This window comes from Leopardus geoffroyi, chromosome A1, assembly GCF_018350155.1.
Source record: "Leopardus geoffroyi isolate Oge1 chromosome A1, O.geoffroyi_Oge1_pat1.0, whole genome shotgun sequence".
NCBI lineage: Eukaryota > Metazoa > Chordata > Mammalia > Carnivora > Felidae > Leopardus > Leopardus geoffroyi.
The window spans coordinates 106,225,657-106,238,612 of NC_059326.1; the positions used below are offsets into that span (position 1 = coordinate 106,225,657).

Below are 12,956 nucleotides of genomic sequence, written 5' to 3' on the forward strand. Positions count from 1 at the left end.
TATAGATTTTGGATACTAGCCCTTTATCTGATATGTCATTTGCAAATATCTTTCCCCATTCCGTTGTTTGCCTTTTAGTTTTGTTGACTGTTTCCTTTGCTGTGCAGAAGTTTTTTTATCTTCATGAGGTCCCAATAGTTCATTTTTGCTTTTAATTCTCTTGCCTTTGAGGGTGTGTCAAGGAAGAAATTGCTACAGCTGAGGTCAGAGAGGTCTTTTCCTGCTTTCTCCTGTGGGGTTTTGATGGTTTCCTGTCTCACATTCAGGTCCTTTATCCATTTTGAGTTTATTTTTGTGAATGGTGTGAAAAAGTGGTCTAGTTTCAACCTTCTGCATGTTGCTGTCCAGTTCTCCCTGCACCATTTGTTAAAGAGACTGTCTTTTTTCCATTGGATGTTCTTTCCTGCTTTGTCAAAGATTAGTTGGCCGTACTTTTGTGGGTCTAGTTCTGGGGTTTCTATTCTATTCCATTGGTCTGTGTGTCTGTTTTTGTGCCAATACCATGCTGTCTTGATGATGACAGCTTTGTAGTAGAGGCTAAAGTCTGGGATTGTGATGCCTCCTGCTTTGGTCTTCTTCTTCAAATTACTTTGGCTATTCGGGGCCTTTTGTGGTTCCATATGAATTTTAGGATTGCTTGTTCTAGCTTCGAGAAGAATGCTGATGCAATTTTGATTGGGATTGCATTGAATGTGTAGGTAGCTTTGGGTAGTATTGACATTTTGACAATATTTATTCTTCCAACCAATGAACACGGAATGTTTTTCCATTTCTTTATATCTTCTTCAATTTCCTTCATGAGCTTTCTATAGTTTTCAGCATACAGATCTTTTACATCTTTGGTTAGGTTTATTCCTAGGTATTTTATGCTTCTTGGTGCAATTGTGAATGGGATAAGTGTCTTTATTTGTCTTTCTGTTGCTTCATTATTAGTGTATAAGAATGTAACTGATTTTTGTACATTGATTTTGTATCCTGCAACTTTGCTAAATTCATGTATCAGTTCTAGCAGACTTTTGGTGGAGTCTATCGGATTTTCCATGTATAGTATCATGTCATCTGCAAAAAGTGAAAGCTTGACTTCATCTTTGCCAATTTTGATGCCTTTGATTTCCTTTTGTTGTCTGATTGCTGATGCTAGAACTTCCAACACTATGTTAAACAACAGCGGTGAGAGTGGACATTCCTGTCGTGTTCCTGATCTCAGGGAAAAAGGTCTCAGATTTTCCCCATTAGGGATGATGTTAGCTGTGGGCTTTTCATAAATGGCCTTTATGATCTTTAAGTATGTTCTTTCTATCCCGACTTTCTCAAGGGTTTTTATTAAGAAAGAATGCTGAATTTTGTCAAATGCTTTTTCTGCATCAATTGACAGGATCATATGATTCTTATCTTCTCTTTTATGTATCATGTTGATTGATTTGTGAATGTTGAACCAGCCCTGCATCCCAGGAATGAATCCCACTTGATCATGGTGAATAATTCTTTTTATATGCTATTGAATTCGATTTGCTAGTATCTTATTGAGAATTTTTGCATCCATATTCATCAGGGATATTGGCCTGTAGTTCTTTTTTTACTGGGTCTCTGTCTGGTTTAGGAATCAAAGTAATACTGGCTTCATAGAATGAGTCTGGAAGTTTTCCTTCGCTTTCTATTTTTTGGAATAGCTTGAGAAGGATAGGTATTATCTCTGCTTTAAACGTCTGGTAGAACTCCCCTGGGAAGCCATCTGGTCCTGGACTCTTATTTGTTGGGAGATTTTTGATAACCGATTCAATTTCTTCGCTGGTTATGGGTCTGTTCAAGCTTTCTATTTCCTCCTGATTGAGTTTTGGAAGAGTGTGGGTGTTCAGGAATTTGTCCATTTCTTCCAGGTTGTCCAGTTTGTTGGCATATAATTTTTCATAGTATTCCCTGATAATTGCTTGTATTTTTGAGGGATTGGTTGTAATAATTCCATTTTCATTCATGATTTTATCTTTTTGGGTCATCTCCCTTTTCTTTTTGAGAAGCCTGGCTAGAGGTTTGTCAATTTTGTTTATTTTTTCAAAAAAACAGCTCTTGGTTTCGTTGATCTGCTCTACAGTTTTTTTAGATTCTATATTGTTTATTTCTGCTCTGATCTTTATTATTTTTCTTCTTCTACTGGGCTTAGGGTGTCTTTGTTGTTCTGCTTCTATTTCCTTTAGGTGTGCTGTTAGATTTTGTATTTGGGATTTTTCTTGTTTGTTGAGATAGGCCTGGATTGCAATGTATTTTCCTCTCAGGACTGCCTTCGCTGCATCCCAAAGCATTTGGATTGTTGTAGTTTCATTTTCATTTGTTTCCATATATTTTTTAATTTCTTCTCTAATTGCCTGGTTGACCCATTCATTCTTTAGTAGGGTGTTCTTTAACCTCCATGCTTTTGGAGGTTTTCCAGACTTTTTCCTGTGGTTGATTTCAAGCTTCATAGCATTGTGGTCTGAAAGCATGCACGGTATGATCTCAATTCTGGTTGAGGGCTGTTTTGTGACCCAGTATGTGATCTATCTTGGAGAATGTTCCATGTGCACTCGAGAAGAAAGTGTATTCTGTTGTTTTGGGATGCAGAGTTCTAAATGTATCTGTCAAGTCCATCTGATCCAATGTATCATTCAGGGCCCTTGTTTCTTTATTCACCGTGTGTCTAGATGATCTATCCATTTCTGTAAGTGGGGTATTAAAGTCCCCTGCAATTATCACATTCTTATCAATAAGGTTGCTTATGTTTGTAATTGTTTTATATATTCGGGGGCTCCGGTATTTGGCGCATAGACATTTATAATTGTTAGCTCTTCCTGATGGATAGACCCTGTAACTATTATATAATGTCCTTCTTCATCTCTTGTTACAGCCTTTAATTTAAAGTCTAGTTTGTCTGATATAAGTATGGCTACTCCAGCTTTCTTTTGACTTCCAGTAGCATGATAAATAGTTCTCCATCCCCTCACTTTCAATCTGAAGGTGTCCTCAGGTCTAAAATTAGTCTCTTGTAGACAGCAAATAGATGGGTCTTGTTTTTTTATCCATTCTGTTACCCTATGTCTTTTGGTTGGCGCATTGAGTCCATTTACGTTCAGCGTTATTATAGAAAGATATGGGTTTAGAGTCATTGTGATGTGCATAGATTTCATGCTTGTAGCGATGTCTCTGGTACTTTGTCTCACAGGATCCCCCTTGGGATATCTTGTAGGGCTGGTTTAGTGCTGATGAATTCCTTCAGTTTTTGTTTGTTTGGGAAGACCTTTATCTCTTCTTCTATTCTAAGTGACAGACTTGCTGGTAAACGATTCTCGGCTGCATATTTTTTCTGTTCATCACATTGAAGATTTCCTGCCATTCCTTTCTGGCTTGCCAAGTTTCAGTAGAGAGATCCGTCACGAGTCTTATCGGTCTCCCTTTATATGTTAAGAGCACGTTTATCCCTAGGTGCTTTCAGAATTCTCTTTTTATCCTTGTATTTTGCCAATTTCACTATGATATGTCGTGCAGAAGATCAGAGTTCTCTGTGCCTCTTGGATTTCAATTCTTTTTTCCTTACCCAGATCAGGGAAGTTCTCAGCTATTATTTCTTCAAGTACACCTTCAGCACCTTTCCCTCTCTCTTCCTCCTCTGGAATACCAATTATGCGTAGATTATTTCTCTTTAGTGCATCACTTATTCTCTCATTTTCCCCTCATACTCCTGGATTTTTTTATCTCTCTTTTTCTCAGCTTCTTCTTTTTCCATAATTTTATCTTCTAGTTCACCTATTCTCTCCTCTGCCTTTTCAATCCAAGCTGTGGTCATCTCCATTTTATTTTGTAGCTCATTAATAGCATTTTTTAGCTCCTCCTGGCTGTTCCTTAGTCCCTTGATCTCTGTAGCAAGAGATTCTCTGCTGTCCTCTATACTGTTTTCAAGCCCAGCGATTATTTTTATGACTATTATTCTAAATTCACTTTCTGTTATATTGTTTAAATCCTTTTTGATCAGTTCGTTAGCTGTTGTTATTTCCTGGACGTTTTTCTGAGGGGAATTCTTCTGTTTCATCATTTTGGATAGTCCCTGGGGTGGTGCGGGACTGCGGGGCACTTCCCCTGTGATGTCTTGAATAACTTTTGTTGGTGGGTGGAGTTGCAGTCAGACCTGACGTCAGCCCCCAGCCCACTGCTGGGGCCACAGTCAGACTGGTGTGTGCCTTCTCTTCCCCTCTCCTAGGGGCGGGATTCACTGTGGGGTGGCGTGGCCCGTCTGGGCTACTTGCACCCTGCCAGGTTTGTGCTGCTGGGGATCTGGGGTATTAGCTGGGGTGGATCAGCAAGGTGCACAGGGGCAGGAGGGGCAGGCTTAGCTCGCTTTTCCTTTGGTGATCCGCTTCGGGAGGGGCCCTGAGGCACCAGGAGGGAGTCAGACCCGCCGACGGAGGGATGGATCCGCAGAAGCACAGCGATGGGTGTTTGCATGGTGCAAGCAAGTTCCCTGACAGGAACTGGTTCCCTTTGGGATTTTGGCTGGGGGATGGGCGAGGGAGATGATGCTGGCGAGCGCCTTTGTTCCCCACCAAGCTGAGCTCTGTTGTCCGGGGCTCAAAAACTCTCCAACTCTCCCTCCCATTGTCCTCCAGCCCTCCCGCTCTCCGAGCAGAGCTGTTAACTTATAACCTTCCAGATGTCAAGTCCCGCTTGCTGTCAGAACACACTCCATCTGGCCCCTCCGCTTTTGCAAGCCAGACTCGGGGGCTTTGCTTTGCCGGCGGGATGCCCCTCCGCCCGGGCTCCCTCCTGCCAGTCCGTGGAGCGTGCACCGCCTCGCCGCCCTTCCTACCCTCTTCCATGGGCCTCTCTCTGCGCTTGGCTCCAGAGAATCCATTCTGCTAGTCTTCTGGAGGTTTTTCTGGGTTATTTAGGCACGTGTGGGTGGAAACTAAGTGATCAGCAGGTCGCGGTGAGCCCAGCGTCCTCCTGCACTGCCATCTTCCCAAACTCCCTCCTTCCTTTTCTGTTTAAATCTGCATGGCGTTAGTTGGTTTCTCTCATTTGCTATCAGTTGCAATCAGTTTCCCTAAGGTTTAGTTAAACATTAGGGATTTTCACTCTGCTTTATGCAAAAGATGACTATCTTGGCAGTTCCTTGCAAAATCTGCATTAGAAGTCCAGTGAAGAGAAGGATGGGGAACTCTGACAGGTGAAAGCTTCATTGGGAGACTGACAGTGCATCTTGCTGGTGAGACAGTACATAAGGGGAGGACCCACCTTGGAGGTTTTCCACTTTCCTTTCTCAATTAGCTTCCTTGTTATTTCTCTTCTTACTATGAAAAACTCAGAGTGTGGGTTGTAGATTGTGTGTGGAGAATAGGGAAGGCAGTCATAGGCAATGAAAGGGAAGGGAAGGTGCAGGCCTGAGGAATAAAAGTAAACTATTATGGTCCTTCTCTGGGATAGCTTTTCACATTCCAGAGGGCCAGTCCAGGGGATACATGAGTATACTCATGCTATAGATGAAACTGCAATACATGTACCACCCATGAACAGTCACTGCAATATAAATATCTGATTCAACCTTTCCTTCGCCCTTCCCCTCCTTCCCTTCTTCCTTCCTTCTTTCCCTCCCTTCCTCCTTCCCTTCCTTCCTTCCATCCTTCTTCCCTTCCTTCCTTTCTTCCTTCCTTCTTTCCCTCCCTCCCTCCCTCCCTCCCGTCCTTCCTTCCTTCCATCCTTCTTACCTTCCTCCCTCCCTCTTTCTTTCTTTCTTTCTTTCTTTCTTTCTTTCTTTCTTTCTTTCTTTCTCGATTGTTTGCTTGCTGTCAGCAAAGTGTTAGATCCAATTTAATTCTTCCCAGTCAAGGAAATCAAGGGCTATACTGGTTAGATGGCCAGTTTAAATTCTCTAGTTTGAGTCATCAGGTGGTACCTCAACTTCTGCAGCTTCTAGTAAATAGGATTGGAATAAGGAGTACCCAAGTCCAAAGATACAGGTTTGTTGGAGCAAACACTCACTCAATTCCATTGCTGCCTTTCTTTTTAGGACATTAATGTTTTGACATCTCAACCTCATTACACAAGATATTTCAGACAAAGTACTTTGTGTGTAAATCCAGTAAGTACAGATATGTTGGAAATTTAACTTCCAACCCAAGTGTCACCAGCCTACCAAACCCATACTGGACTAATTCAGTGTGTGAATGTGATGGTTCCTTGCCTGCTGCTAAGCCAAGTAAACAGAAATATGTTCTTGTAGCAATAAGCACTTGCAAACTAGTGAAATAAACAGGAAATAATAATAAATTAACAACAAAAAAAACCCAAAAGATGTAACAAATACTTTCATTTAAATGTTGGCTAATTTAGTATAGGTAGTGACCATATAGATACAATTAATGAATATTGTTTTAGTATCAAAATATCAACTTTAATGTTCAAAACATCTGGAAAGGTGATATTTACTGGGTTTGATCTCATGAATTTTTATTAAAAAAATAGTTCTTAGAAATTTTTTTTTCTTAGAACTCTTCTTTATCTGCATCATGATAATGAGATAGAGATGTAGGGCACAGATAGTGTTCACATGAATTATTGTGCAATAGGAATTTTGAATCATATGAATATATGATTAAAAGGTGTCACCTGTGGTTTCAGGCTTGAATAATATTAAGGCTGAGTTGCCTGAACTTGTTTTAGGTCTGAGGTGTGAAGGGGCAGGACCTTTGAGGGCATCATCTAGTTCATCCAATGAAGTATTTTTCTCAACTTTTTAATTTTTAATTTTTTAATGTTTGTTTATTTCTTTTTTAGAGAGAGAAAGAGGGAGAGAGGGAGAGAGAGAGAGAGAGAGAGAGAGAGAGAGAGCACCAGTGTAGGAGGGGCAGAGAGAGAGAGAGGGAGACAGAGAATCCAAAGCAGGCTCCAGGCTCGACATGGGGCTCGAACTCACTAACTGTGAGGTCATGACCTGAGCTGAAGTCGGACACTTAACCGTCTGAGTCAATCTGGAGCCCCTCCAATAAAGTATTAACGTGTTGGAAAGAATGATTCTTCTTCATAAACTAAATGCTAATGTTAACTTCCAGAATCTGATAGATAAGGTATCTTCACAAATATTCATGTAATCAAGAATGAGAAGGAAAATACTTAAAGTTTTTAAAGAGCAAATAGTTTCAATTTTTGATCCAATTGATTAAAAAAATCATGTGAGGGTTATCACAGAAATATGTGAAGATTTTAATATCTTATTCCTTTTATCATAAATTTCTGAATGCTACTTTGTTTAGGAATGACAAGCTCAAAATCTAAGTATATTTAGAAACAAAAATAAAAATGAAGTAAATTCTGTTTCCAGAAGAGTCATAAGTTAATTTTACAAATTATTGCAGATGATGAATGCCCTGCGAGGCTATGCCTACGCAGCTTCTCTGGATCTGCTTTTCCTTCTCTGTGAAACCTGAACCAGTGGAGGGCAAAATGAAAGTATCCAGAAAAATAATACATCTGTTTTCTCTTGGACTCAGCAATAAATCCCATTTCTAGGAAGCTATCCCAAAATTACATTGGGAAAAATATATACCATGTGCATAGATTCATTACTTATAACACTATTCATAATGGCAAAAGATTAAAAACAAGCCCATCAGTGGAGAGCAAGTTGAATAAGTTATGATATCATCACATGATGGAGTATATACAACCATAAAAGGAAGTGAGGAGAATGTCTGCATAATGATAGATTGGGGTCACCAGAGTACATTAGGTGGAAAAGGCAAGATGGACATCAGTGTATACAGTAAGGTGCATTTCATCATCAACAGTGATGAGCAGTCTGATTCACAGCAACTAGATATCATGTTTATCTTGATGTAATACAGCATAAAATACATAGATTCTCCTATGAAGTATTCTTGCCAAAAGTGCTTGACTGGAGTCTAAGTCTATAGGTCTAATTCTCAGTTTACTTGAAATATGGGGGACAGAGGAACATTTTAAAGGGGACATGGGGGAACAGTCAGATCAAAGCGGAAGGTGGGACACTCTCCACAACCACTGGTCTATTGTCTTTAAAAAGGAAATTTCTGGGGAAAAGATAAAGAGTTTGTGATAAGGACTCTTCTAGATTAAAAGAGAATTTAGACTTCAGAGCTTGAATTGATTCTGGTTTTAGACCAACCAATTCCCAAAGACATTTTGGAAGCAATTAAATATGGACTAAGTATGAGATGGTATTAAAGAATTATTGTTAATCTTATCACATGTGATCATGATATGGTGATGAGGTAGGGAAATGTCCTTCTTTCAGAGATGTCCCTAGATATTTAAGATAGAAATACTATGTTGTCTGCGATTAAAATGCTTCAGAAAAAAATAGTTTAAACAAACTGGCCAGAATGTTAGCCATCACGAACTCTAGGTGATGACTATATGGTAGGGGGTATTATTATTATATTATTTCTACTTTTATGCGTCTTTGCAAATTTTATTTGATAAAAAGCTAAAAAATAAAATAAAACAACAAGACACTAAATGAGGTGACTCCTTCAGTCCCTATCCCTTCCCCCTCTTGGGAGCAGGCAAGAGCTGGAGCAGCTGCCCTGACCCCCCTAAATAGAAGGCATGAGTTGAAGTTGGCAGAGTAGTGCCAGGTCTGGAGCACCCGCCCACCAGCACTGGACCACCTGTCTACCCAGGGAGAAATAATTATTATAATTAAGCCATTGGAAAAATATTTAATTTGAAGTGTTGTAAATTTCCAGGATGTGCCAAGAAATGAAATATTCATGCTGAATCTCAGAATTCCCACTGTCCCCTCCCAGAGCTTTGAGACTAAATCTTAGACCCTATGGGATTTGCAAAAGTGGGGGCCATGGAAGAACTCACTGTGATATTTGGAACATTGTTAATTCCTAATAAAAGTTGCCAAAGAATTTCTTTGATTTATGTCACTAATGACCAAATGACCTGCCTCCATGTAGGTGGCTTATTAAATGGAAATGAAGCTACCCTGAAGATTCAGAATAAACATACAAAACTCTGCATAAATGTCCTTCCCAAATGGTATATTTCACCAACACTGAGGAAGGGAAAGTTGCCGTAAACAGACATACTTAGATATAAGAAAACTGTTTCTAAAGTGCATGAATAAAATACATGTGTAAAATATCTTCTTGGCAGGATGGTGATTGGCAGAAGTTTCTAGGCATGGTTTGTAGTCTGTGGCAAAAATGATAGTTAAACATTTAATTTGCTTGAGAATTGCTGCCCAGACTGTTATTATAGGATCACTTATTTGGTGCTGTAAAAATTTTATATTTCAAGAAGTGTTTGATGTGTCTCAGACATATGGTAATGTTAATACCACCCAACCTTCTAACCCACTTCTCATCTTTAATGTTGAATTGGCTTCATGAGTTCTTGTGGGGAATAATCTTGTGGGCAATGATGGCTCATTAACACAAACAAAGCAACTGACGGTAGGAAGAGTGAGGCTTCCCATTAAAATCAAGCTATGATGAGAGACGAAGACAGTGAGTAAAACCTGAGCGAGACCCCCTTCCTGTATGGAAGTGTTAAGTGGAAGTCTTACATTCACCCTTCCCTACCTTGTTTTACCAATCCGTCTCCCTCACACATTCCACCCCACTCCCACCCACCTCCTCAAGCTCTGCTACAGTCAAGGAACTCAGCTTCCTGGCCCATTGCAAACACCTTTTGCGGATTTTTGACTTTCTAAACCTCTGCCTTCCCCAAACCTCCTATAATCCAAAATATGACTGCTGTAGAATTTTGTCAGAATACTTACAGACGCAAGTAATTTGTCTACACAAAGTCAGAATTCTTAAGTTACAGTGGTAAAATCCTAGGGGCATAAGATGACTCCGTGTCTACCATATGATGCTTTTTGTTCCGTTTTACTTCTATCTGCTGCCTAAACAATCTGCAACAGAAGGGACTGGGAGCAGGTTAGAGGGGAAAGTCAAACCAGAAATGGGAATTGGGGAGAGGAGATCATATATACACTGGAAATAAAGGAAGGGGATTTATTTGCATTGACTTGCATTTAGTCACAATATTTATTTTCAGATAACATTAAAAGCAATTAAATTTCTATATTCCATAAAAGGGAACCTGAGAAATACTGCATTGTCCCTAATCAAAAGTAATAGTAACAGAAACGTCTAGACTCTTCCCATGTGTTTGTTTTTATTTTAATTTAACAATAAATTTACTCACTTGCAGTTATTCTTAGTGTCTTACCCCCATTTTGCAATAATTAGCAACTGTAATAAATAATTATATATATTTTACTGAGCTGTCTTTGGTTCTTTCTGAAAGTGAATACCAAATTTATGGAAAAAAAAAAAACAGGAACAGACACATGGGCTGATTTAAGAGTACATACAATACTGCTTAGCTGTCCCAATATTTTCATTGACTCTTTTATGGTGAGATTTCAGGTGAGGAATTGTTCTTGGCCCATATAAATTTTGGCAACGTAGCTTGTAGCTCTCCTAATAAATCGAAGTGTCTCATATTCATGGTGCCAAATATTTTCTTGACTCACTTATATCTGTAGCTGATAAAAATCTATCTCCATGCCTTGGGGTGATGTTAAACATGATGTGAGGGGCACCTGGGTAGTTCAGTTGATTAAGTGTCTGACTCTTGATCTCAGCTCAGGTCTTGATCTCAGGTCTTGAGGTCAAGCCCCAGGCTGGGTGTGGAGCCTACTTTAAAAACAAAACAAGGGGCGCCTGGGTGGCGCAGTCGGTTAAGCGTCCGACTTCAGCCAGGTCACGATCTCGCGGTCCGTGAGTTTGAGCCCCGCCAGGCTCTGGGCTGATGGCTCAGAGCCTGGAGCCTGTTTCCGATTCTGTGTCTCCCTCTCTCTCTGCCCCTCCCCCGTTCATGCTCTGTCTCTCTCTGTCCCAAAAAATAAATAAACGTTGAAAAAAAAAATTAAAAAAATAAAATAAAAATAAATAAATAAATAAAAACAAAACAAAGGGGCACCTGGGTGGCTCAATCGGTTAAGCATCCAACTCTTGATTTCAGCTCAGGTCATGATCTCTGGGTCGCACTCTGTGCTGACCCTGAGGAGACAGCTAGGGATTCTCTGTCTCCCTCTCTCTCTGTCCCTCCCCCATTCGCTCACTCTCTCTCAAAATAAGTGAACATTCAAAAAAATGATGAGAAAAATAAGTGTAACCCAACGAGTTTTTCATGAAGTTAATTTTATTTATTTTAAAAGACTGTCCTTTATTATAATAGTATTCCTTTCTTGGCTTTTAATGTTGAAATAAATCCTTCCCTTTATAAAACAATGGTGACAGTAGCAGGTAATTGTTTTAACGTGTGCTTAATGTGTTTAATTTAACAAATTAAAGGATGGCAAACCTGTGTCTCCTTAGTTGTTCTGTTCCCACTAGAGGAGGACAGATTTTACTTGTAGTGGAAATCCAAAAGCTGAAACCCACTGCTCACGGTCTGCATGGTCTGCTTTCTCCATAGTCTTCCTGGATCTGCTTTGAAAGTTGTTTTTCCAGGTGACTGAATCAGATTACAGCTAGGAGAGCAAAGGATCCAATTTCAAAGGTGCTTTTCAAGTCATAAACTGACTTTTCAAGTCATAAACTGACTTTTCAAGTTGTAAACTGCTTGATACTAACACTTTTTTTTTAACTGAAAAGATGTTTTTGAATTGAAAAGACCATCCCTTCTGAATAAACTGAGAAAGCATTTTCTTCATCTGCGCAAAAAAGATCAAAGAGCCTGTCTTTCTCCTGGGCTCTTCGCTGTGATTTCAAAGTAATCATTTACAGATTGATAAACCAGAGTCAGCCTTGGAGTTACCAGGTTTTTCTTTATTAGGAAATCTGAGGTTAGCTAGAACCCAGCTGCAGAACATAAGAGAAGAAAGAGGGAAATGTGAGGCAATGCTTAATGGTTTCATTATGTACAATTAACCATTTATTCACACTCCTTAAAAGCAGGGGCCTGGGATGACGGTGTCTGCAAGAAAAAAAAAAGTGTAACTAAATGCCCCTCAGTTTTTTACCTTCAGTTAAAATTTCATCATTGCAGAAAATTTTATAATTCTTTGCAATTACTTGTTTCTTCACCATCTCCTCTCCCATTTTGGGAATTCTTAGTTCAAGGTCCCGATCTAAATGGGGGATTTAAAAAACAGTTATTGTTAAGGACAGAGAATAGTATTTTTCACCTAAAAAGAAATATGGATGTAGATATGGACTTAAGTTTCCACATCAATCAGTAATTTTGGAACATTTTGTAAAGAGCAATGACTAGGCACTCTAAGGATAGAATTTCAACATACATGTCAATACCAAACTTTAAGTTTTCAAAAGTATTTTGTAGAACAACAACCCAATTTTGTGTTTTCTGAAGAAAGAGTTCAAATATTCCTTGATCTGACCAATTCATATATATATATATATATATTTTTTTTTTGTCGTTTTCGCTCTGTCGGGACTTTTTTTTTTTTTTTTTTTTTTTTTTTTTTTAATTCTTCCAATCGCCTCTCCAGCGATTTTAGGTCTTACTGTTTAGTGAATGAACTCTCTCGACCCAATTCCAGCAGCCTGGTTGCCCTTGACTCTAGCCACGACTTCCAGGATCCCCGGCTTTCCCTGCATTCGGGGACCGTCCTTTCCCGGCCAGAGCCCCGGGCCCGGGTCGAGCGGCACACTAGCCGGGGCGGCGGGACGCGCGCCCGGAGAGGAGGCGGCGACGGAGCCCGAGCCGTCCCAGCGGCGGCGCCCCGAGCAGGGGCTGGCCGGGAGCCTGGAGACGGGCTGCAGGCGGACGACACGGCCGCGGTTCCGAGCAGAGATACACCAGCCCAAGAGCACCAGGTGGGGAGATGGTGGCCACCCGGAGCAGTTCGCGGGGACCCAGTGTGTCTGTACCCCCGGAGGGGAGGGGGGAGCTCCTGGGCGCGGGGC

The 12,956-nt window shown here is 40.3% G+C and overlaps 1 long non-coding RNA gene across 2 annotated transcripts; it reads right to left on the minus strand.

Moving 5' to 3' along the window:
• Positions 1-11,214: 11,214 nt before the first annotated feature.
• Positions 11,215-12,935, minus strand: LOC123603162. 2 transcript variants are annotated; one of them, XR_006714765.1, is made up of 3 exons: positions 12,555-12,935; positions 12,050-12,157; positions 11,215-11,557 (listed from the first exon to the last, which is right to left on the minus strand). It is a non-coding gene; the product is annotated as an uncharacterized LOC123603162 (long non-coding RNA). The 2 variants fall into 2 exon arrangements; XR_006714764.1 differs by lacking the exon at positions 11,215-11,557 and adding an exon at positions 11,835-12,003 and having other exon boundaries at positions 12,102-12,157.
• Positions 12,936-12,956: the final 21 nt, after the last annotated feature.